This window comes from Heterodontus francisci, chromosome 33 (assembly GCF_036365525.1).
Source record: "Heterodontus francisci isolate sHetFra1 chromosome 33, sHetFra1.hap1, whole genome shotgun sequence".
NCBI lineage: Eukaryota > Metazoa > Chordata > Chondrichthyes > Heterodontiformes > Heterodontidae > Heterodontus > Heterodontus francisci.
This window is the reverse complement of record NC_090403.1, coordinates 46,727,009-46,754,069: the sequence shown is the minus strand read 5'-3', so window position 1 is coordinate 46,754,069 and position 27,061 is coordinate 46,727,009. Positions and strand designations below refer to the sequence as shown.

Genomic DNA, 27,061 nt, shown 5'->3' with positions numbered 1-27,061 from the left:
AGGCTGATTCCTGGGATGAAGGGGTTGTCTTATCAGGAACGGCTAAACAGGTTAGGCCTTTATTCATTGGAGTTTAGAAGAATGAGAGGTGATCTTATAGAAACATAAAAGATTTTAAGGGGGCTCGACAGGGTAGATGCTGAGAAAATGTTTCCACGACTGGGGGAAACTTGAACTAGGGGACATAATTACAGAATAAGTGGGCACACTTAAAACTGAGATGCGAAGGAATTTCTTCTGTCAGAGGGTGGTGAATCTCTGGAATTCTGTGCCTCAGAGTTGTGGAGGCTAGGTCACTATGTATTTAAGGAGGAGTTTAGTTTAGTTTAGAGATACAGCACTGAAACAGGCCCTTCGGCCCACCGAGTCTGTGCCGACCATCAACCACCCATTTATACTAATCCTACACTAATCCCATATTCCTATCACATCCCCACCTGTCCCTATATATTTCACTACCACCTACCTATAGTAGGGGCAATTTATAATGGCCAATTAACCTATCAACCTGCAAGTCTTTGGCATGTGGGAGGAAACCGGAGCACCCGGAGGAAACCCACGCAGACACAGGGAGAACTTGCAAACTCCGCACAGGCAGTACCCAGAATCGAACCCGGGTCCCTGGAGCTGTGAGGCTGCAGTGCTAACCACTGCGCCACTGTGCCGCCCCAAAGGTAGATAGATTTTTGAAATCTCGGGGAGTCGAGGGTTATGCAGAGCAGGCCCAAAAGAGAAGTTGAGGACTGGGACAGAATGTATAAAACGCTAGTTAGGCCACAGCTGGAGTGCTGTGTACAGTTCTGGGCACCACACTGTAGGAAGGATGTGACTGCACTGGAGAGGGTGCAGAGGAGATTCACCAGGATGTTGCATAGGCTGGAGCATTTCAGCTATGAAGAGAGACTGAAAAGGCTAGGGTTCTTTTCCTTAGAACAGAGGAGGATGAGGGGGGACATGATGAGGTATACAAAATTATGAGGGGTCTAGATAGAGTAGACAGGAAGAACCTGTTTCCCCTAGCAGAGAGGTCAATTACCAGGGGCCACAGATTTTACATGATTGGTAGGAGGACTAGAGGGGACATGAGGAAAAACTTTTTTATCCAGAGTGTGGTGGGTGTCTGGAATTCACTGCCAGGAACGGTGGTGGAGGCAGAAACCCTCAATTCTTTTAAAAGGTACCTCGACATGCACCTGAAGTACTGCAAGCTGCAAGGCTATGGACCAGGTGCCAGAAGGTGGGATTAGATTGGCTAGTTTCTAATTTTTTTTTCTTCTCAGCAGGCATGGACACGACTGGCTGAGTGGCCTCCTTCTGTGCCGTAATTTTTCTATGGTTCTATGGTAGCTACATTTGCTGATGACACCAAGATAGGAAGGAAAGTAAGTTGTCAAGAGGAAGTCTACAAAAGGATATAGATTGGTTAAGTGAGTGGGATGAAGGGCTTATCCTATGAAGAAAAGTTGAACAGGTTGGGCCTATACTCGTTGGAGTTAGAAGAATGAGAGGTGATCTTATTGGAACATATAAGATCCTGTGGGGACTTGATAGAGTGGAGGATGTTTCTTCTTGTGGGGGAGACTAGAACTAGAGGACACAGTTTAAGATCAACAGGTCTCTCTTTTAAGATGGAGATGAGGAGAATTTTTTTTTCTCAAAGGGTCATTAGTCTGTGGAATTCTCTTCCGCAGAAAACAGTGGAGGCCGGATCACTGAATTTATTCAAGGCTGAGTTAGATTTTTGATGGAGAAGGGAGTCAAGGGTTATGGGAGACAGACAGGAAAGTGGAGTTGAGACCACAACCAAATCAGTAATGAGCTTATCAAATGGCAGAGCAGGCTCAAAGGGCCAAATGGCCTCCTCTTGCTCCTAAGTCCTACGTTCCAATGATAAAACAGAGAATTGCACTGACTTTCTAACAAAAAACAGTCTTATAAACCTGTTCTAATTTAGGTACTGTCTTTTTCCTTCTCTAGTTTGATGTTAAACCTGATCATATTGCGACCACAATTCACAAAAGGCGTTCACCCACCTAGATTCTACGCAATCAATTTTACCATTCATAACCAGATCTGCCTTTGTAGGCCTCCGAACATGTTTGCAGAAGGTGCCCTACATACACTTTAGGAATTCCATTCTTATTTCTCAAAATATTCTCTCTGTCGCAATCGATAAATGGATAATTAAAATCTCCCAGAACAATGATTTTGTTATTCCTACTTATCTCTCTAACCTTGCAAATTTCCCCTTCCAACCCACAATACACCTCTACTAATCTAACGAGCCCTCTTTAAGCAATCTTTGAACTCCAACCATATTGACCATGTTTGTACCCGTTTCTTATATCAATTATCTCTGTAGCATGTATTCCTCCTTTTAGAAATATTCCCACTCTGCCTCCTTTCAGATACTTTCTGTCCTCCTGATATGTTTATTTTCCATTCATGCCCAATTTGAAGCCAGGTTTCTGTCGATGCATCTTCTGTTTTATTTCTGAGTTTTTCCTGTACAGTATTTGGTTTCAGTTCCCTATTTTATTTCCCACACCCTGCTCATTGCCATTGAAACACTGTAACCAGTTTTGTAACATTACTCTATTTCCCATGTTTTTTTTTGTCTAAGCTACACAACTCCCTTTACTTTAGTCCTTTCCCTGTTTATAATTATTCTATTTGATTGTATTCCTCTATTACATACCTCTTTGCTGAATTGTTTATTGTTCTTATCCATTTCTCCCTTCACGATCAGCTGATCCTGGTTAGTTTTATTTTCTCAGTTCCTCCTCCCTAGTTTAAATACTTCACTTTTTTTCCTATTTAACCCATGTCCCACAAACTGGAATTCCTCTTCCTACATTACTGGACTTGAACAGTACATCATTGGCTTAAACTGCTTTAGGATGCCCTGAGGTTGTGAAAGGCGCCATATAATTGCAAGGCTTTTTTTTCTTCCCTGTATTTCACACCTTTAGCTGTTTATTGATTTCCCTAATCACCCTGTCATTCACTGTTCTGCCACATGGCTGGGAAAGTAATCTTAAGTTTACCACTACTTACTTGTTTCCCTTCCAAATTCATCTTGCAGGTCTGATGCATTTTCTTTATTTTATACAATTCTCTCTTCCTCCTCCCTTCCTGAAAGATGCAAAATGTGATTTTCCTTTGCCCTGCTCCCACATGGTGCACAAAAAAATGTGTGCTTTACAGATGAAAAATGAGTTCTAATTCCTTTTCTTCAATTTTGCTCCTGAATAATGCTGTGCCAAAACGTTTTCTATGGCTTTACTGGAGTCTGCGCCTGAACAGGGTGCAATAATATAACTATCATGCAAGTGAATGCCTGGGAGAGCTTTACATCCAAAATTTCTCTAATTGCACTGAGTCTAGTTCTGGGAAAACCACACCAAAAATACCTGGCACTACTGATTCCTGAGCTGCTGTTGAGGAAGCAGACATCTGAGTGGACACCTGTTGTTATCACAATCCGTATTTATTTTTGATCCTTTGAATACTAAAATAACTTTGATGCTTCAGGACTTGTTGGAGAATGCTGTAGTTCATGGAGATCCACCACCTTCAACAATCACTCCTTTCACTACTGACACACAGTGGCAGCAGTGTGTACCATTCTAAAAGATGCACTGCAGCAACTCACCAAGGCTCCTCAAACAGCACCTTCCAAACCCACGACCTCCACCACCTAGAACGACAAAGGCAACAGATGCATGGGAACACCACCACCTGCAAGTTCCCTCCAAGCTACACACCATCCTGACTTGGAACTATATTGCTGTTCCTTCACTGTCGCTGGGTCAAAATCCTGGAACTCCTTTCCTAACAGCACTGTTGGTGTACCTACACTCCCAAGGACTGCAGGGGGTTCAAGAATGCAGCTCACCTCTACCTTCTCAAGGGCAATAAAGGATGGGCAATAAATGTTGGCCTAGCCAGTGAAGCCCACATCCCACAAATGAATAAAAAAAACTTCCTGCCCCCTACAATCAAGCATCTCGAGCAATGCCTGAAATTCATCATATCCATTAAGATGAGTGGTACTGTAGGAAATCCAAGTGCAACAGTGCTTCCCAAACACAGTGCATTTTTGGTCATTTGCACCCACTTTCCACCCAGTAAGTGTTGGGAGAGGAAAATCAGCCTGGAACAGGAATCCTTTCTAATGCTTTTCCTCCTCCCTAGTCCAGATGACCTACTGAAACCAGTCGTAGCATCCCTGCTGTTGTTCCAGCTCCAGTCAGCTAATTAGAGATCAGCTATCTGACCTAGGACCTTATTTTTTCTTAAAACACTTTCCTCTTAAAATTAGCCCACATAAGACACTGCACAACAAATTTGTTCTTTAAAAAAAAACAGAAGTAGGACTCCGATCTCACTTTAATGACAACTTGGGACCTTGTGAATCTATTTGATTCAGTATCACACTGACCAATGCATTTATTAATCGGGAAAGCTTCAATATATATAATTGCAATATAAAAATGTAACTCTAGTTGTGTCCTCAAAACATATTTAACTGTAAATATTGATTACATAGTGTAAAAAGAATGGAAGGGAATATTTGGCTCACAATGATCTAAAACTATAACAAAATTAATTCAAGGCTGCTAGGCTAGCAAAGTATTGTAATGCTTTGTTTTGTAGAGTAGGCTAATCAGTGTTAATAACCTCATGGTCCACTGCTGTGCAAGGCTAGCCAGACAGAATGCCAGATCATTAGCACAAGTTGAAAACAGTCAAATGCTCCACACATCTGAAGATCATATGAGCATAGCAAATGCAAACTGTGTCTGGACAAACTTGAGCACAATTAAAACTATAACACATTTGAAGGTCTGGGCAGTGCAGTGCAGTAGGTTCGACACTGGCCTTTCAGCCCTGAGATCTGGGTCAAATTTGGGTGTGAAGCTCTTGTATGAAATGAGTTTGGACAATCTCAACCTAGATCCTCGTCAGTGTAGGTCCCAAGCACAACCCTGCCCCTATTTCAGCAATAATTGGCAATCTTCTTCAGAGGGTTCAGAGGGCAGCAGGATGGTTGGTGTCACAAATGCCACACTAACTCAGTAGAGGGTGTTTTTTTGTGGTGGGATTTGAGCATTTTGAGAGAACAGAGGGACCGATACCAAATTCAGGATAACTGATGTTGATAATGGGTGGAAAAATGTTCCCTTCCTTACCAATAATTTCCCGATCACCTTGACAAGCACAAAACTCAATGAAAAAAATAAAAAGAAAATAGCCAACAGGTTTTGATTTTTTACTAACTGGAGTGAAAATGGATTTTTAAAAACCTGCAACTGAGATGGCAATCCCAAAGAAGAATAAAAAAACATATTTTTCCCACTCTGTCCCTCATTACAGTTAAATATACTGCATTTAATGTAGTACTGGAACATACCAAAAGTTTTTACATTCTGTTGCACTTAGTTCCTGTAATACAAACACAACACCTTCCCTCCCATATTAACCCAACAGACAGACCCAACATCACAGTATAACTGTCAGCCCATCAGATGCATTTAACAGATCTGTATCCTTTACCCACAAGTATTGGGTTTTAATTTTTACTTTTTTCTCTTTTGAAAGTGATATTTGCAAACTTTGCAGCTCTGTAATGTCAGGAACCATTGCGACACTAAAGTAAAATGTTTTTCTCTAGGCTTATCTTGGTAGTAGATCCTTTAGTTCAGTTGCAATACATAAAGGAGTTAAAACCCAATGTATTCCAAATTATAATGCCAGCCTAACAAAATACAATCTTCTAAGCAGACAGCTTTAGCGAGGAGTTAGCAGTACAATTCAAACTTAAACAACTTTGTGATTTATTGAATTATGTATATGACCTGCAGCTCCTTTTGAATCTAGTTGATAGCTAGTCAAACACACAAAGCCCCAGCAACTGTTTGTCATATTCAATTAGCTTACACTCTTCAAATAAGAGAGCTGGTGTTAGGAATTCTGCTTCATACTCTTAAGCGGACAACTTTCCACCCATTCAAGTCAAAGGACAGAAAAATCACAGGTGGGTGAGCACAGAAGCAAAATTCCTAACTCTTCGCCTTCAGTTTTCATAAAGGTCAAGTTAAGCCAGTTGCTTCCTATATTTAGTAAGAACATGAAGAAAAAGCATAATTGTGCATTTTTTTTTATTCATTCATGGGATGAGAACGTCGCTGGCTAGGCCAGCATTTATTGCCCATCCTTAATTACCCTTGAGATGGTGGTGGTGAGCTTCCTTCTTGAACCACTGCAGTCCATGTGGGGTAGGTACACCCACAGTGCCGTTAGGGAGTTCCAGGATTTTGATCCAGCCACAGTGACAGAACAGCAATGTAGTTCCAAGTTAGGATGGTGTGTGGCTTGGAGGGGAACTTGCAGGTTGTGGTGTTCCCATGCATCTGCTGCCCTTGTCCTTCTAGGTGGTAGAAGTCACGGGTTTGGAAGGTGCTATCTAAGAAGCCTTGGTGCGTTGCTGCAGTGTATCTTGTAGATGGTAGACACTGCTGCCACTGTGTGCCGGTGGCGGAGGGAGTGAATGTTGGGGATGGGGTGCCAATCAAGCGGGCTGCTTTGTTCTGAATTGTGTCGAGTTTCTTGAGTGTTGTTGGAGCTGCACCCATCCAGGCAAGTGGAGAGAATTCGATCACACTCCTGACTTGTGCTTGAAGATGGTGGATAGGCTTTGGGGAGTCAGGAGGTGAGTTATTCCCCATATATAAACATTAATTGTAAGGTATATAATTTAGTACAGAGATTAGGGCATAGAAAAGTTATGGCACAGAAGGAAGCCATTCAGCCCATCGTGTCTGTGCCAGCTGAAAAAACTGGCTGCCCAATCTAATCCCAGCACCTGGTCCGTAGCCTTGCAGGATACAGCACTTCAGGTCCAGGTCCAGGCACCTTTTAAATGAGTTGAAGGTTTCTGCCTCCACCACTGAACTGGGCAGTGAATTCCAGACACCCACCACCCTCTGGGTGAAAATGTTTTCCTTCCTATAAATTATATTAGTTATTTATTTGTTTTCTCATCTACTTTCAATAAATTGTCATGGAACTGCTTTTTTTCTCCTCTGTTTAAAAGCAGTGTGCCTTTAAGATATTGTTTAAAAACAGGGTGCCTTTAAAAACTAAGGGGTACAGTATGCCAGTAGCTGCACTTGTTTCCTAGGCAACAGCAGGAGAGAGAGGTCACATGTTGTATTGGAATTTTTGTAAAGACTAGCTATAACCGGTTTGAACTGGAGACCAGCGAAGTACGCTTACTGAAGGAAGGATCCCTCTCTCCTAGCAGAAAAATCCACAGGCTGCGTATTGCCTAAGGAGAGAAAACCCCCGGAAAAGAACATTTGTGTTGTTGGAGTTAGCAAATTCCTTTATGCTTCCAAACTCTAAAAGTCTCTACTGCAGGATTGACTCTCTGTTGCCTGTTTGTGTCTTCTGGAATTCTCAGCAAAGTTTCTACTGAAAGACTACCAATTTCAAAATCCAAACAGACTTGTTGTTATACTCATTGTTGAAAGAACTGTGTGACGCCTGCTGCAACTGAAGTACTTTGAACGCCTATCCCTTAAAGACTGTTCATCGAATTCACCTGCAGACTTCGAGTGGTATCTGATTATTCTACTCTGGGCCACCTCACCAACTGGGAACATAACCTACCAAGGCTTACAACCCAGCTACTTACTTATTCCCAAGAAATATCATTTTTTTTTTAAAACGGGTTAATTGTTGATTTTTGAATATGTGTATGTGCATGAAGGTTAGGATAAAATAAAAAGTTATAAAGTCTTTAAGACATAGATTTATCTCAATACTGTTTAAGATTTAGTTTATTAATAAACAGTTAATTTGTTGTTGTTTAAAGATACTTAGTTTGGTCTGTTTTATTCTGGGGGATTAATAAAGTCTTTTATTTGGCTAACTTCCAGTAGGTGGGAAAACTTTAATAATATGTTATGACCTGTGGAGAAATGGGACTGAATTGACAGTGCATTACTCCCACCTCGGGTGTAACAAAATGCACTGCACAATTACAACCTAAAACAAGTCTGGTGTTTGTTACAGGTGAGGAAGGCTCTATAGAAGCAGAGGGTAGATTCAAGTCGCTGAAGCAATTCTGAATAAAAAAAGTTTTCTGTTTGTTGTCCTAGGCATACTACTAAAATTTACCTGGATTAGCACCAGTAAAGGTATCTTTGTGTGCATGAGAGCCAAAAACTCACCTATTAGAGCAGTCTAAATAGGGAAACCAAAAGCAACAAGGGAAGAAAAAGTCCAAAAATGTAACAATCTCTGGTACTTCTCCCACGTGGCCCTAATCACATGTTGAACATTGACAGGCAACCATAACCACAGGTATCACAGCCCAATCCAACATCTACACGTTCACCTTCCAACAGGATCCCTTGCTTAGGGATCAGCAGCGGGCATCCAGGGTAATTTCTCCTTCCTAACCAAGGGCACTTGGGGCAATTCTGGCACTCCACTACTGCCCTGGTGAAGACCAGCTAATTTGAAACAGGCCAAAGAATGAAGTTGGGACCTTCTTGGCCTGAATGGCTCAGTTGCTAAGATATAGACGGAGGTTGAGGGGGGACCTGATTGAGGTGTACAAAATCATGAGAGGTATAGACAGGGTGGATAGCAAGAAGCTTTTTCCCAGAGTGGGAGATTCAGTTACTAGGGGTCACGAGTTCAAAGTGAGAGGGGAAAAGTTTAGAGGGGATATGCGTGGAAAGTTCTTTACGCAGAGGGTGGTGGGTGCCTGGAACGCGTTGCCAGCGGAGGTGGTAGACACAGGCACGAAAGCGTCTTTTAAGATGTATCTAGACAGATACATGAATGGGCAGGAAGCAAAGAGATACAGACCCTTAGAAAATAGGCGACATGTTTAGATAGAGGATCTGGATCGGCGCAAGCTTGGAGGGCCGAAGGGCCTGTTCCTGTGCTGTAATTTTCTTTGTTCTTTATTCAGATTTATCACATATCCAGTATAGCATGGAATTCCTGTGCACATTTCTTAAGACTGATACTGTTTGAAAGGAGAAGCCTCCAGCATTTGTATTCATTTGCCGACTCTGCATCCAAAGCATCCCAAGATATTTTAGGGAATACACTGTATTAAATGGACTTGAGAGGTAAATACAGTATAAGTTTATCTCATACACAGCGTGGTGAATGAGCATTTCTTTTTTAGCAGCTCATTGTATCCAGCAGAACTGTGTCCAAATAGTCAAAGGGCGCAATAGGGGTGTCTGAACAAAATTCGAGTCTTATTGAATTGTTTAGTGTTCATACTGAACTTTTGTTTTTTAAAGATATAATGAAGCTTGTCCCAGTTGGAAACTTTGAATGAATATAATTTAACTGTTAATACTGACAATTCTTTTGCTATTTATCTCTTTCCGGTTGCTTAACAGCAAAATATTTGAAGCCAACATTTTAGCTGCCAAAAGCCTCAAATGGATTGATGAACATTATATTAATTGGTATATTTTACATCCTCGCTTACTTCTTTCATGTAATCACCATTTCAATTTATTTCCTACCTCTTAGTCTAGCTAAAACATAATAAAAATTACACTGTAGTTCCCTGACATCTCAGTTGGTAAATGTTGCTGCGCCATATAGAGCAGAAAATCCCAGATGTACTTCAGTCTATAATAAGCTCGATGATCTTCCATTACTGGCTGCTCTGCCTTCAACTGCCTAAGCCCACACACTGGAATTATCAGCCTAAGACCATTCTGTCTCTTCACCTACCTCTCCTACTTTAAGACCTTCTTTAAAACCCATCTATTTTGGTCACCACTTAATATCTCTATTTTTGGATTGGCGTCCACTTATTTTCTAATTACGCTCTATGTAGTGCCTTGGAATGTTTTTCTACATTAAAGACACTTTATAAATGCAAGTTGTTGTTGTCATACAAAGAATGGTAGGCACTTATATATCATTCACTGAGTTACTGACGTCATCCTTGTGCTCAAGGAAAATAGCCTGGCCTAAAGCATGTCATAGTAGTGAGCATACTAGAAGTCCTGAAGGTGGGACACAGTATTTAACAATTCAGTCTCGTGCTTTGTTTTTGATCCACAAGATTTCTTGCTGTTAATATTTTCTTAAAATTATTAAATAAACTTTAATATACAATACGTATAAATGATGAAATTAAACACTGATAGAAATACAGCTGGTCAAACATGTACAATTCACTCTGCAGTGCAATGTGCTGGAGCAGCCATTCAGCATGTCATACATAAGGTGATGGTGAATTTGCGTCCGTAATCCGACAGAAGTATACAGATGTCCCGCTGGGCTGTACACTGCTGTGAGCTGTACTCCTGAGAGTCGGACATTTCCCAGTCTGCGCTCGATGCTCTCCCGCAACTTCCTGTCATGGATGAGTTAGATGAAGAAGCCTCATCACTGGAGCTTGAGAAGGCCGTGGTGAACAGAAGGGCTGAATCCCAGCCGAACTGCTCAAGCACGTTAAGTCCCATCTATCGCCAAAACCTGACTATCTTCTCATTCTCTGCTAGAAAGTAGGCTCTGTTCCACAGGAGATGGGTGATACCAAAATCATCACACTATACAAAAACAAAGGCAACAGAGGAAACTGCAACCACTACAGGGGCATCTCACTCCTTCGTGTCAGGGGGACGGCCTTTGCTAGGGTCATACTCAAAAGACTCCATTTACTTGCAGACCGAGTGTACCTGGAAGTGCTGTGCAGTTTCCGTGCTGGCAGATCTACTGTAGATATGATCTACAAGATTCTGGAAAAATTAGCTGTCCGCTAAAGCTCCTCAGTCTCATCCACTCCTTCCATGACAACATGCACTGCACTGTACAGTTTGATGGCTCCACTTCCAACAGTTTGAGTGAAGAAAGGAGTGAAACAGGGTTGTGTCCTAGCCCCCACTCTGCTTAGCATCTTCTTTGCCATGCTCCTGACCTTTGCCCTCTCTGCAGATATGGAAGGAGTCTACTTACACACTAGGTCAGACAGCAAGCTCTACAACCTATCAAAGCTGAAAGCAAAGACAAAAACACATCACGTCCTGATCAGAGAACTCCTCGACGCTGATGATGCTGCGCTAGTCGCTCACATAGAAACTCACTACAAAGACTCATGGACTGTCTCTCCCATGCCTGTAACTTGTTCTCCTTGACTATAAGCATTAAGAAAACTGTGGTCATGGGACAAGGTGTTGCATCTCCACCCCGATCACACTAAATAACACTCCACTAGAAGTGGTTAGCAAATTCTGCTACCTTGGGTCCACGGTGACAAACAATCTGTCCCTTGATGCAGAGTTCGATACACGCATAGCTACCACCTTTGGCCGATTTGCGAAACACACATGGAACAACACCAAGCTGACCCTTAGGACTAAGCTCATGGTTTATAAGGCCTGTGTTCTCAGCATCTTGCTGTATGGTTGTAAAACAAGGGCGACTTCCAGCTACCAGGAAAAGAAGCTCAATAATTTCATCTTTGCTGTCTGTGGCGCATTACGGGTACATCCTGGCAGGACAAAATCACAAATGTGGCAGTCCACTCAAAGGCAGAGCTCCCAAGTGTGTTGGCACTAATCAAACAGAGGCAACTTCAGTGGATCAGATACGTCTGCAGGATGGAAGACGGTCGCATTCCCAAGGACCTTCTGTATGGTGAGGTAGCCGGTGCCAAATTTCCGCTTCAAGGATGCTTGCAAACGCGACACGAAGACCCTAAATGTCGACTATCGCACTTGGGAGTCACTAGCTGGCAAAAGAGGGAAATGGCGACGCATCCTGTGGACTGGCCTGCACTACCACTATGACCAGTTGCTACAGCAGCTTGGCAACAGGCATCACAACGTCAAAACCAACACCACACAGTGTCACTTGGCAGCTTCACATGCACCACTTGTAGCAGAAACTGCCTTTCAAGGATTGACCTTCACAGCCATCAACAAAGGTGCACCAAGAGAAGACACCCCACTTAAATTGATTGTTTGCTGTGTGTCCATCATCTTTCGTAGATGGAAGGATGCCAACCAATCCCCTCACATACTGAACTGTTGGTCTCAACAATGCGATCGTGCAAAGGTGTTGGTTTTCCAATGAGTTGAGAAAAACAGCCTGGGTGAGTGCCATTTTTTAAAAATTTGTTTTGTGGGATGTGGGCGTCACTGGCTAGACCAGCATTTATTGCCCATCCCTAATTGCCCTTGAACTGTTGCTTGCTAGACCATTTCAGAGGGAATTAAAGAATCAACTACATTGCTGTGGGTCTGGAATCACATGTAAGACAGATTTCCTTCCCTAAAGGACATTAGTGAACCAGATGGGTTTTTACAACAATCAACAATGGTTTCATGGTCACCATTAGACTAGCTTTTTAATTCCAGAGTTTTATTAATTGAATTCAAATTTCGCCTTCCCGTGGTAGGATTCGAACCAGTGACCCCAGAGCATTAGCCTGAGCAGAGCATCAGTCTGGGCTCTGAATTACTAGTCCAGTGACATTACCGCTACACCACTGCCTCCCATTTGGTAGGGAGGACAGTTGTAAGGGGAAGAGGAAAAGCACCCCTTGTCCATAAGGAGGGAAACATGAAACAGTACGACAAAATGTAGGAAAAAGTGTACCGAGACAAAGCAGGTTATTTTCCAATTAGCATTTACAAAAACAATTTTTAACAGACCTAATGCTTTTTTTCTTTGCTTTCATACAAGTCTTTAATTTCAATCTTTTGTCATAAAAATTAACAGTGCTAGTGACCTTCAAGCTTTCTAAAACACATCCTGCAGATTATGTCCCTGCAGTCCTTGACTGTTGAGAGTTTTATCATTTGTTAAAAGTTGCAAAATGTTCACTTGTCGTAATTTCTAATTTAGTGAAACAAATTGCAACAGAATAACTTCTCTCGGGAGCCATTTGGAAAGTGCGAGAGCCACTTTTTGAATCAAATACTTTGAAATAAGAAAATGACAGAGATACTGGCCTTTGGATGAGACGTTAAACCAAAGCCCCAATTGCCCTCTCAGGTGGACAGAAAAGATTCCATGGCACTATAATCGAAGAAGAACAGGGGAGTTGAACCCAGCCTCCTGGCCAATATTTGCCTCTCAATCAATATCACTGAAACAGATTTTATGATTATTATCTGATTTCTGTTTGTGGGAGCTTGCTGTATGCAAAGTGACTGCCTCATTTGCTACATTACAACAGTGACTATACTTAAAAATGTATTTCATTGGTTGTAAAGCACACTGGGACGTCCTGAGATTGTGAAAGTTGTTATATAAATACAAGTTTTTCTTTTTTTCAAATGCCTTGCACACTTTCTTATCCCTGTATTACATTTTATCATCTTCTTTGGTGCACTTACACAGTGCAAACAAGGTGGCCTGTATTACTCTGGGCACACAGAACACCTTACAAGATGGTTTCAGTCCCAACTTCCAAAGTACCGTTGACAGTTTAATGACATTAAATTGCCCCTCTAGATGCACAATTGCCACTGGCCTTTCAGTCCAATCATCCAGGCCAGCAATGCAGTTTTCACATCATTGGCCAATGTGAGCCTTCTCCTGGCATTAGCAAAGGGTCATGACCAGAAATATAAAGCTGCAGTTTTAACTTGAAAGCAGCTCCATAAGCATCGCTGCTTCTAAATTGCAGTTGTATTTTTAAGGAATTGTGAATGCACATTCATGACTAGGATAACTTCAGAGCACAGGGAGCCAACCTATATTGCAGACCCACTTCAAAGATACACTGCTATATAAATTGTGTATTATAAATCAGACCGCCTTAAGCAATGCTCATTATATCTAATACTTATGACTGTGGCAATGAATTACTATCTATGTGATAATAGTTACTGTACTGGAAGGGCACATTACAACATGATTTCAGTAAAGCATATCACAAAATCTTTGATGTCCTCATTTATACATTAAAAGAACAACCCCTTTTCTTAATTTCTTCATTAGAAACGATTCTTCAGCCTGCACACATATATCAGAAGTGATTCAACAAAGCAGGTATTTCCACGTTTTCAAGCCATTTGTGAAAAGTTACAAAAGCCACTTTATCAAATACCACCTAGTAATTGCTTCCTTCAGATAACACCATTTCACCAAAGGGACAAAGATGAGCCTTTCAGCAGCTTCAAGTCTTTTCTAAATGACCAGCTTGGAGCACTGAGGAGAAAAATGCCAGTGTCTGCAGCCTCTGACCAAGGCTGTGTAAATCTTCCACACCGCATTGACCAGACAATGGGAGCAGCGCTGATTAATGGGCCATTATTCTTAATTTAAAAGCTGGGAATGAGATCTACCTATACAGTTACTGATAGGTCTCATAAAAAGGGGACCGTCAGATCCCGATCTCTGGCAATGCCTAACTAAAGATAACAGGACAAAACAAAAAATACTGCGCCCTATAACCAGTCCATCCCAGCAACCTGTTCCGCTAATTTTGAAACAACATTCCCCCCGCCAAAAAAAGCCATATATCAACTGGCCTCCTTGGACAATGTAAGCTGCAAGGCAAAGAGATGGTTTGAGAGCACAGATAATAGGATCAAACGAAGCACAGTTTACAGCCAGTATCAAATAAATCACTGCTGACAGGCTTTCTCATTAAGAGAATTAAGAAAAACAGTAATTTCGCTGGACTTCATCCATCATGATGCCGTAATTCCAACTGAAAGCAAGGTGCATACTTTCAGCTAAACTTCTCTCAGGGCATTTTCATTAGCAATTGTGAACGATTCAGTCAAACAGCATACATACATGGAAGAAGAGATAGAATGGAAGGGGGGGGGGTGGGGGAGAGAAAGGATGATGATGAGTTATTTATAGCATAGGTGCTCGGAAGAGTTGGAATTAACAGACTGTGCCTAATATCTGAGCCCAGTCCATTACAGGAAAAGAGGAATATTAGATAATTGTATTAGAGAATGGTAATAGTAAATCCAGAATATTACTTTAAGTTAAATTATGAGAGCAGAACAAGGGGACACAGATTCAAACTAGTAAAGGGCAAATTTAGCCTTCGTCAGGAAATTCTGCACATAACAAGTGATCCATGTATCGAACAGACTTCTGCATAAAGTAGTAAAAGTCGAAACCTGGAATTATTTAAGAAACAATTAGATGAAACATGTTGGGGAGAATTTAGGATTTCTTTGCATGGACAAATTAACATTTCCTAAAAGGCCTTCCGTATCAGTAATTGTGATGTAGGAGGTGGCAGCACATTAAGATTGCCATTATGGCCTACAAAGAACCTTCTCCACTACAGAACACATATGTGCTATCTTTACAGCCAAGTGTTAAAATGTACTAGCATGAATTTACTTGAAACACAATAAAACATTTTCTTGCATTTAAATGACTTACTTCTTAAACTGTAGGAGGATTAAATAATTAGATGAATTCAGTAGGAATTTGTGGTTGCAAAGCAAAATACTGGGGAAGAGCACAGGTGACAGAGGGAAAGGCCCTTCTGGAAAGCAGACAGGAGGAGAGAAGATGCTCTTGATGGTGGTGGAGTCATGTAGCATCTCTCCTGCCTGTATCCTAACTCACCAACTCCCGTTCACCTATCACCCTTATACTCATTGACCTACATTGGCTTCTGCTCAGTCAATGCCTCATATTTTAAATTCTTATTCTTTTTATCAAACCCCTAAATGACCCGCCCCTCCCTATCTCTGTAGCCTCCTCTAACCCTATAATCGTCCGAGATCTCTGCACTCTTCCAATTCTTGCACATCCCCGATTTTAACCGCTGGAGTTGGGGGTCATGCTTTCAGCTGCCTGGGTATCTACATGTTGTAAGCTCTGAAATTCCCTCCCTAATCCTCTCCACCTCAGTTCTCCTCTCTCCTTCTTTAAGATGCTCCTTAAAACCTACCTCCTTGACCGCCTGTCCCAATATCTTCGTGTGGCTCAGCATAAAATTTCTGTTTGATAAGGCTCTTGTAAAGCACCTTGGGATGTTTTACTACATTAAAGACTCCATATAAATGCAAATTATTGTTAAGCAGCAGAAGTCAAGTTGGCAAATGCAGAGGCTGGTGGATACAAGAAGAGGGCAAGAGGTGCTACAGCTTTGGGATGAGGGACCAAGAGCAGAGGTCCTGGAGTTGGGTCACTCTGGAGGTAAACTCTGGCTGAGGTGAAAGAACATCTCACTTTGTGAAAAACTGAGTTATCAAAAGCAAAACTGACAGAGATACAAAAACCGAAGAAAGGCATTTCTTGTATGTGTATTGTGTGTATTGTATAAGTGTGTATTGGTTAGAGTAGCATTGACACCAGAAGACCTCCTGGCCTAAGAAGGGAGGGTGGAAAACAGATAGGAGAATTAGACAGATCAGAAGGAAGAAAAATGGGGTAAACTGTTCCAGTTCACTCAATTATAATTCGGATTAAATTTTCTTTTGAATTCTCACTGTTAATAATACAGTATTTAGTTTCACAGTGGTGTGGTCACAGCACTTAAGATGCTGACATCATAGCACTACAGTCACAGGTGTCAGTTCTTGTGCTGCAAGATATTTAAGTCACTTTTGTATTAACTGGAAAATCTCCCATGGAATTGCTCATAAAAAAATAGGAATAATAATAACTACAGGAACATTAGACCATGTAACATCATTATTCTGCTGCTTAGGTGGAGCAATATTCAAATAGACTCTGTTTAAGGCAAGAAAATCAAATTTGTGAAAAAGGTACACACTAATTAAATGTGCTGGTGATTCTGAAGATGTGACAAGGCACTATATAACTGCAAGTTCTTTCCTTTTTCGTCAGAACTGGATGTTTCTCCAACAACCCTACTTGTGAGCCTCTCATGCAGCAGTCAGGACATCACGTGATAAAACCTGCAGTAATTTTTTTTTTATTTTATTTTTTTTATTTTTAGAGATACAGCACTGAAACAGGCCTTTCGGCCCACAGAGTCTGTGCCGACCAACAACCACCCATTTATACTAACCCTACAGTAATCCCATATTCCCTACCACCTACCTACACTAGGGGCAATTTACAACGGCCAATTTACCTAACAACCTGCAAGTCTTTGGCTGTGGGAGGAAACCGGAGCACCCGGCGAAAACCCACGCGGTCACAGGGAGAACTTGCAAACTCCGCACAGGCAGTACCCAGAATGTAACCCGGGTCCCTGGAGCTGTGAGGCTGCGGTGCTAACCACTGCGCCACTGTGCCAATGTCTCCAACCAGAGCTGGAAACCCCTCATCCAGGGACGTGAGATTTCCAGACGTGTAAATACCTCGCCAGGAACAGGGAACTGACTCGTTCAAAGGGGCAATTTAATGACTGTCACAGATTTAAATATCATCAGGGCCCCACAGTTTAATGACTGAATAAACCAGGAATATAAAAATGACAAAAAGTATAAAACTGTTCCAGCACTTAAAAACAACAAACTCCACTGGGGCCTCAGGACGAGGAGAAACTGTCCTAAAAGGGAGACATAAAAGGTCAAGAAATGATTATGAAAAGTAAAAGCAAAATGCTGCAGATGCTGGAAATCTGAAATAAAAACAGCAAGTGCTGGAAATACTCAGGTCTGGCAGTATCTGTGGAGAGAGAAAGAGTTAATCTTTCAGGTCTGTGACCCTTCATCTGATGAAAGGTCACAGAGCTGAAACGTTAACTTTGTTTCTTTCTCCAAGAAGTGATTATGAGTCTGGGCTTCCTTCATAGGCCCAGCAGAGGTGAAAACACTGCTGTTGAAAACTCCCAGGGCCATAAATATAAAATATTCACCAATAAATCAAATTGGGAATTCAAGAGAAACTTCTATATCCAGAGAGTGGTAAGCATGTGGAAATGGCTACCACATGGAGTGGTTGAGACAAACAGCATAGATGCATGGAAGCTAGATAAGTGCATGAGAAAGGAATAGAAGGTTATAGGGTTTTGATGAAGAGGGGGGTAGATGGAAGTTCATGTGGAGCATGAACACCGGCAAGGACCAGTTCGGCCAAATAGCCTGTTTCTGTGCTGTACATTCCATGTAACTGCTACTGCTGAGAGAACTTTGTAGCTTGGCAGCTGCTTATATATCTCTAGCACAAGGTTGGAGAAAACAACTGGACAGGCCTAGGTTTCTGTTTCATTGAAGAAAAACACTTGCAAGGTGCAAATTGTTTATTGGTAGGCTACGTACCAATTCATTTTTGAGTGGTTGCTGTTTACCAATAACAGGGCAGGTTCATCGATCCTTTGCTCCCAGTGAGTAATTGCTCCCAAAGAGAGAACAGATCAGAGATGGCACTACACCACATTTACATTAGATGATTTTAAGCATGACAAACACTAGAAACAAGACTAAAAGAAAAGCAAAATACTGCAGATGCTGGAAATCTGAAATAAAAACAAGAAATGCTGGAAATACTCAGCAGGTCTGGCAGCATCTGTGGAAAGGGAAGCAGAGTTAACGTTTCAGACCAATTCTGTGTATCTCTAAATAAATAAAGGATCACTGACCCGAAACGTTAACTCTGCTTCTCTTTCCACAGATGCTGCCAGACCTAGAAACAAGACTGTTAGATACATTCTAGCAGATCTTCCTTGGCAATACTCATGGTGAGTCAGACATTACATTGCTGTAAGAGGGCACTGATGTGTGGAATTGAAAGGTGCACGTATTGTCAAAGAAATGTGCAAACATTTTGCCCAAAAGAGAAAATAATTAGTTCTGTCCTCACTTCAGCTGTAACAGTGAATAACTATTTTTTTCAAAATTCAATTTAATCAAAAATACATGCAGTATTCATTTCCTTCTCTCTCATCTACTCTCTCTGAAACGAAAAATTAAGCACTTGAGAAAGTTAATGCAAGTTTGGTTTTGAAATTATTTGAAAACGTAAACTCAATTATTGTTATAGCTTGAGGAGAAACACATGTCTTAAACCGAGGCAAATATATTAATCTTTACATAACATCTTTTTTGAATTTTCAGTATAAACAAGAAAAAAAAGGCATGTCCTGTATTTATTTTCCTGTATCTTTCTCTATCTTCTCTCTCAGCCAGCTTTTCTCTCTTGATGCTATTTGAAAATAGTTTTCCTGTGTAAACTTAACACAAAATTTCTCAAGTTTATGTTCCACAACTTGTTTTGAAGTCATTTAGGGGAAAGGAATTCAAAGCTGCGTTAGAGTCTGAGGAAAAAACATGCATCAAATTGTTGCATCGAGAAAAGCCTACTGATACACGTACATGTTCAGTCTGAAGTAGTCTGGTAATTGTGGGCACAGGTGGAGCTTATACCTATTTTCAGCTAGCAGAGCTGTAGGTCTGTGAAACTGATTCAACGCCAAACCTAGGCTTTTCAGGTAGGCCAACAAATTAACAAAAATACTCAATTATAAAATTATCTTTCATGTCTAAGTTTAATCAAGGTATGGTGAAATATGTAACTTTTTTATGGCTTCAATAATATGTTACAAACCTTATTTTTGCCAAAGTTTCAGAGCAAAAGTGCTGGTCAATAGAATTCTCACTGAGTGTTTTGATTTCCATCATTGTTCCTGCTCTTTTGTTGGTATATTTTTCTCAATTACAAATTCTGGATTTATTGCTCGTTTAGGAAAATGAAAGGTGAACCAATTAAAAAGTATGATGCCAAAGTTTAAAGCTTCATATTATGACACACAAAGTGTGACAAAGCAAACAGGAAATGCACAGATAACCATTCGGCCCATCATGCCTGTGTTGGCTCTTTGAAATCTTTAAATGTCACATTCGAGACCAGTTTAGTTTGTTTTTAGCAGGGCAATAGGTCTTTGTTAGAAAACTAACAAAGTTTTCTCAGCTAACATAGAACTCTGTTCCATTTGTAACAGAATTAAGGAACCATTTAAGGCCTGCAGGAATACTGTTGTTCAAGGGAACTTCAGTCATGGGTATTAGATGGTTAACTGATAAAGCTAGCATGCAGCTGGGTCAGGGAGATCAGAAAGTCTGAGGTTTCACACTCAGTCCATGTTCCAAGCAAGCTAATCTAGGGACACAACACTCAATTCTGGCTAAAATATTCCCATCAGGGAAGCAGCCCTACACACCATAGCATATTGTTTGATTCTTACAGGATTGTATAGGTCACAATGGACTATCAAAATAGCAATATCCTATCTGACTATTGGGTTTCAAAAACTATTCTTTTACTGATAAAAGGTACCAATTGCTTATTTTTTTCCAAAAAGCCATTCATGTCTGCATTTAATATTTGAATGTTGAAAGTTATTCAACTACACAGATCAGGCTAGTTATTCAACAACTGTGAGCATCATAGCCAAGTTCAATCCAATTATGTTCACACCCAATATCCAGAAGTGCATAATTGCCAGCAGGTAGGCACCCTTGCTAATTTTTGCCTCCCTAATCTAGAGATGCTAAAATTAATTGTTGTGTCCCTAGATTAGCTTGCCTGGAACATGGACTGAGAGTGAAACCTCAGACTTTCTGATCTCCCTGACCCAGCTGCATGCTAGCTTTATCAGCTAACCATCTGATACCCATGACTGAAGTTCCCTTGAACAACAGTATTCCTGCAGGCCTTAAATGGTTCCTTAATTCTGTTACAAATGGAACAGTGCTCTATGACCAGTTTAATTGTTAAGGAGAAACCAGATTATATTACCAACAAGTGATTAATTAAGTACTACAGGTAATACTGTAATGTGCCATTGGAAATCCCCTAGGAAACAGATTACAATGATGATTGTGCATTTTTCAACAGCAGTATTAGTGTCCACATCAAGCAAAGACAAGCTCGCTGCCAGATCCAGCTTCATTACTCCATCTGTCCGTGTAAATGCTCCTGAAACATCCTCTCTGGATGAGCCACTCTGAGCACAATGGGAAATGCTGTCACTGACACAGCATGCTTAGTGAAATGTTTTTATTATGATAGTGACTTCTAGATGAAGTTATGTTTAGGTTTATTTTTTTCCCCAAAATCAGCCAAATAATTTCGATAAAATCTTTAGGGAATAGTATCCATTTTATATAAACATCCTGCCATAGGCATACAAAATTATCCTGAGTTCACAGGGGAGAAACAGGGCTTAGAATTTAACAATAGCTCAATAGAAAGTAGCTGCTCCTTATCCACAGTGAGCACGAACATTCAGGGATGAGAGGACAAGGACTCCCTGCCTGAGATAGTTTCCTGTTGAGACAGTTTCTGCCTCAACAACTAAATGAAATAACTGAGGGGTGTCCTCTACCTCTTAAGTTCAGGATCCATAGTTCCTGTACTTTGGACACACAATTATTGTTAGTGTAAGTTCTGGCTCATTGCATGCGCGTTATTAGCTGGGAGTAACTTGGTATTGTAGTTCATGGCCTTTGTGCATATTATACTTCCTCAAACCCTCAGTCCATCCTACAGCAGATTTTCCTCTGGAGATAGATCAGTTCCTGTTCCACTGGTGCCTGTGGTCCACCACCACTGGCAAGGTCCTTCACCAGAAGTGGTGGCAGGCTACAGGGAACAAGCTGAATGGCTGGTTACCTATCCAATTTTCCTGCCCCCTCACTGGAGTTACTCAAGGAAGCTGTGAATAAGGATGCCTAAGTAATGGGGTCTTTTCAGCAATGGATGCTGGAGGGGTAACATGGAAACTTGGTATCATTCCTACAGCAGCTTACAGACTTTATTTGTGTAATAAAAGCGAAATACTGCACATGCTGGAAATCGGAAATAAAAACAGGAGGTCAGGCAGCAACTGCGGAGAGAGAAGCAGAATTAATGTTTCATGTGTATGACCTTTCATCAGAACGGGCAAAGGTTAGAAAAGAATTAGATTTTAAGCAAGTGGTGGGGGCGGGGGGGATTAGTGGGGAAGAGAACGAAAGGGCCCATCACACATTCCCTTTTGTTCTTTTCCCCACCAACGCACCCCCCACCACTTGCTTAAAATCTCATTCTTTTCTAACCGTTGCCAAGTCTGATGAAAGGTCACAGACCTAAAACGTCAACTCTGCTTCTCTCTCCACAGACTTCATTTGTGTTTCATCGTGACAGCTCTGCAAAGTGTGCGTGCGTACCGTCAGACCAGAGGAGGATTATCTCAAATGCGATGCCCTTTACAGCTGAATAATCTGCCGATATACTCCATCTAGGCTCACACATGAAGAATAGCCATTCCGGCTAAGTACAAGAGGCCTGCAGGCAGCTGTGCAACTGCATCACAGCAAGAATCAGTACTTTGAGGAAAAAGAATAGCAACAAAAAACAAATGAACTTATGGAATGAACCAAAAGAATGATCAAGCATCAAACAATTTATTGCAATCATAGCTTCAGTGACTAAGCACAGTAAGAACAATGCTTAGGTATGTGCACTATATAGGCAGTCAGTGACGACTATCTGCATGCTTAAAGTCCCAGTGGCAGCAAAGCTTTCCTACATGCAAGTAGGAAACTCGAGTTGACAAATGTTAAGGATGCACACAGCTGTCTGTAAAGCAACAGCAGTGATGTGGGAGTACAGAGTTTGCTGCAGTTTTACAATAAACAACACTGTAATCTCAATGATGGGAATTTATTTTGAGTATATTTTTACAAAGGTATTCCTGACAACGCAGCGGCCTGCTGACGTCATCAGAGTGCGCCAAGCTGCGCACATGCGCATCTAGATTTTGCCAGGACTAAGTGGCGCGTGCGCGGGATGATGCCATCGCGCAGGTCCAACGTTATCGTGTATCCACACCTAGTCCACCTTCGCACATGCACGATAAAGCGTCATCGGGTATCCAGCCCCGCACTTGGCTGGAGGAAGCGGCTGACTGGGAGACTTTGAGGCTGGAGCTTGATCCCAGTCACTTGCTCCCGCCCCACTAGTCGCTCTCCCCCCTCCGCAACTCGCTCCAGGCCTCGACGCTTCCTCCTCTCAGCCGATTGTTACTCGCGTCGTGCCACCCCACTCTCCGGCCACTCGCTCCCCGCTTCCCTGCGCACCCGCCCCCCACCCAGCCGCTAGCTCCAGACCGCGCTGCTTTCCTCCTCTCAGTCACTCGTTCCTATGTCACTCCTTGCGGCCCACCTTGCTCCTTCGGGCGGCGCGTGGAGAATGATCAAACGTAGGAGCGAGTGGCCATGAGGAGGGAAGCGGTGCTGCCTATAACTAGCGGCTGGAGCGGTTGTGGGGGGGACCGAGTGACCAACCAACCAACCTGAAAACAGGATGGCGATAGCGGGGAACAATCGGCCAGGGAGTGGGGGGCAGGAGCGAGTTCTGGAGTGAGCAGCTGGGGGAGGGGGGAGTGAGCAACTGGTGGGGAGAAGGGGGAGAGCGCAAGTTGCCAAGGGGGGAGAGCAGCCAGTGCGGCGGGACCTAGTAGCTGCATTTGGGTGAAATCACTCCTGGTCAGTCATATAAACGAATCACAATAATGAATTGGCAGCACATTTTATATTCTGCCGATTTTCGATCAGGGTGACAGTTCACTATCTTCCAATGGAAATTCAATTATAAAATTCCTTTTGTATTTAATAGGATTATTGGAATATTAAATGGATCGGAAGATTACAGTTAGTATCCTATAACTACATAGCATATTACTGGGCTTCCATCCAACTTAATGTAAGGTTAGTTTGCTAGAACGATCTAGCCATAAGCATTTCCTGTGATAAATTGAGCAGCGCCATCTTTAATCCTGGCAGCTGCCCCAACGTCGCAGACACTGACGTTACAGTTGAAGAGCCTGCATTTGCGCGTCCAAAAGTACTGCGCCACCTAGTGGTTGCGTTGTCAGCAAACACAGCCATATTTTTAATAGCAATTTATCTATTAAACCATTTTATCATGACTTTGCAGCGCTGGATATTTTAAAAATCAAATGAAAGCATGGCATAGTAACACAGTTAAATATTTTTTCTATTTTGTTTTTATGTTTCATCACTGTGATCTTCAAAGGGATAATTAAGTGAATGGTTCTCAAATCTACTCAGCAGTCAGTTGATTTGTGAAGCAAAACTTCAAATTCCATTAGTATCAACATATTAAAAATTGATTTTTTTTAAAGCCAGCAGTCAATAGAAATAAGCAACATTCTGCAGGTTCCGTTAACAACTCCTTAGTTAGAAATATAGAGAAACATATGATACTTCACATGTACTGCTGTGGTTAGAAGTTTAATTCTCTGTGGTGGTTAACACTCCACTAGCTACCCTACACTGATGTTTGTATTTCACACTCAGGCTGCTAGAAGTGAAGCAGACCTGGGTGGGGTACCTGAACACCTCTTCACAGGGCAACTGGGGGGGGGGAAAACAAATGGTTTTGACATAACTAAATGCAAAATACATATCAACTCACTGCCTTTCTATACCATGCAATTTTGGATATACGTTGGCTAATGATACTGTAAAAGGCAATATGAGCACATGGTGAATTTTTCTACTTTACAATCGCATCAACATTTTTGGCTAACATTGTAAATAGAGGAAAATGTACCTCAATGAGAGTTATTTACAGCAAAGTTGTTGATTTGCTTACGATTAAAGTAGCGACAGAATCTTATACAAATGAGATAATACAAAATACAGAGGCATCTTAATCTAACACCATCAAGAAGCTAAGCATAATGAAGATTAAAACAAGTCATGCTGTAACATCCACGGTTAAATTTAGCAACTCTACAACTAATTACTCATATAAGGCTTTCAACAGCAAGCATGTGCTAGGGTTCGAAATACACTCAAACAAGGGCAGTGGCATGGCTTCTTTTTTAGTTTTTACTACTGTTTTTGAACAAAGCCTCCAGTTAATACTTCCCCCTCGCTTATGTAACAGGCAGGATTTGATCAGAGTCCCTTAGATGAAAAACAACATAAAAATCCCACCATCACAAGAAAAACAACCCACACTAATAATTTGCCTCTCCACGCAATCAATATCACTTGACAAAAGCATAACATGCTGTGACTATCTCATAAAACATGCCGTTCAACAAAGACTTTATAAGAAAACTTCAGTGGAAACAATGATAAAACATAACTATTGCTAAATAGCAAAGTTCCACAGCTCTTGAGGTTTAAACTGTGGGGCCTGCTTGGGTAAATGTTCAAAACAAATTGTGATTTATTCCAGTGTGCCTTGACAAGGGTCATGATCTCTGCGCATTGATTCTGAAAGCTCCATTTTGATTCGTTGTTAATTGCAGATGTTTTGTTTTAGAGATATTGCAAAAAAAACCTGAAACAAACGACTTGCCAAATTCTGCTTTTAGTTCATTCAGGATTTTGATACAATTACTCTTTAAAATATCTTCAGTCTGAGTTACTGGTTCTGCTTTCTCTGTCTTAAGACCTAAGACTTTCCCTGTAATCTTCAGAATTCTGCTTCTCTATAATGGAGCATTTGACAATGAAATCCATATGCATAACAGGTTATTTGCTTTTTTTGAAAACCTCAAGAGCATTTTTTGGGGTGGTTGCTAACCTGAAACCCACTGAATTAAGATTACCTGGCTCCATCAAGCTCCATTCTACTTCTAGAGATCTTCAGCTTTCATTGCATGGGATAATTAAGGATATGCTTTCCACGGTTACCTAAAGTTAGCACAAAAGTTAACAAGGGCATAAAGTAGGTATATCACTCTACACCGCTCATCTTTTTTGCAAAATTAGCACACAGATGAAAACAAATCCTTGAATGATTATAATTAGCGATTTGTTGTTTCTGTATAGCTTATCTATTTCTTTCTTACCATTTCACTCGCCTTATCCCAAAACAGACTGATGAATGCTCGTAAGGACACAGGAGGAGGTTTCCTTGGGGTTTACACCCCCCTGCACTGCATGATCAGAGTATAGCAAGTATCAGAAAATTGAGCAGGGTTGGAGCACTCACCTATTAAAAACATTAATGGAGGAAAATTCATGTGCTCATGGAATTAGGGATAATATACATTAGCATGGATTGAGGATTGGTTAACGGACAGAAAACAGAGAGCAGGAATGAACTAGGTTATTTTTGCGTTGGCAGGGTGTAACTATTGGGGTATTGCAAGGACCAGTTCTTGGGCCTCAGGTATTTATAGCCTATATCAATGACTTACATGAGGGGACCGAGTGCCACGTATCCAAGTTTGCTGACGAAACAAAGCTAGCAAAAAAGACTTGCATTTATATAGTGTTTTTTATGATCACCGAGCATCTCAATGTGCTTTATAGCCAATGAAGTACTTTTAAAGTGTAGTCACTATAGTTGCAATGCAGGAAATGAGGCAGACAATTTTGCACATTGTAAGCTCCCACAAAGAGCAATGTGATTTTTGTTTTACTCATTCATGGGATGTGGGCGTCGCTGGCTAGGCCAGCATTTATTGCCCATCTCTAATTGCCTTTGAGAAGGTGGTGGTGAGTTGCCTTCAAGCGACAGTGAAGGAATGGCGATATAGTTCCAAGTCAGGATAATGACCAGATAATCTGTTTTTGTGATGTTGATTGGGGGATAAATATTAGTCAGTACACAGGGGATAGCTCCCCTGCTCTTCTTTGAAATAGTGCCATGGGATCTTTTATATCCACCACAGCAGGCAAATGGGGCTTCAGTTTAACATCTCTTCCAAAAGATGGCACCTCCAACAGTGCAGCACACCCTCAGTACTGCACCGGAATGTCAGCCTTGATTTTTGTTGTCAAGTCCTGGAGTGGGACTTGAACCCAGAACGTTGTCAGATGGAAAAGTAAACTGAGAGGGGGATGCAAAGAGGCTGCAAAGGAATATAGAAAGGTTAAATGGGTGGGCAAAAATGTGGCAGATGGAATATACTGTGCAGAAATTGGATGTCAACAACTTTAGTAGAAAAAATAGAAAATTAGAATATTTTTTAAATGGTGAGGTACTGGGAAATGTTGGTATTCAGAGAAGCCTGGCCGTCATTTTACACAGAGCATAGAAACCTAATATGCAAGTATAGCAAGAAATTAGCCTTTATTGCAAAAGGATTGGAGTCTAAGAGTAAACAAGTCTTACTCCAATTTGTTTAGGG

The 27,061-nt window shown here is 41.4% G+C and overlaps 1 protein-coding gene across 6 annotated transcripts in view; it reads right to left on the bottom strand.

Annotated features, from left to right (window-relative positions):
• raraa (retinoic acid receptor, alpha a) overlaps positions 1-27,061 on the bottom strand; it is a 594,392-nt gene that overhangs the window by 435,493 nt on the left and 131,838 nt on the right. The window contains exon 1 of one of the 6 annotated variants that reach the window (XM_068013483.1): positions 25,532-25,549. The exons of the other annotated variants lie outside the window; for them this stretch is intronic. The gene's annotated coding sequence lies outside the window, so the exon portion shown is untranslated. Of the gene's footprint in view, positions 1-25,531; positions 25,550-27,061 lie in introns of those variants that run through there. 6 annotated transcript variants of the gene reach the window in all.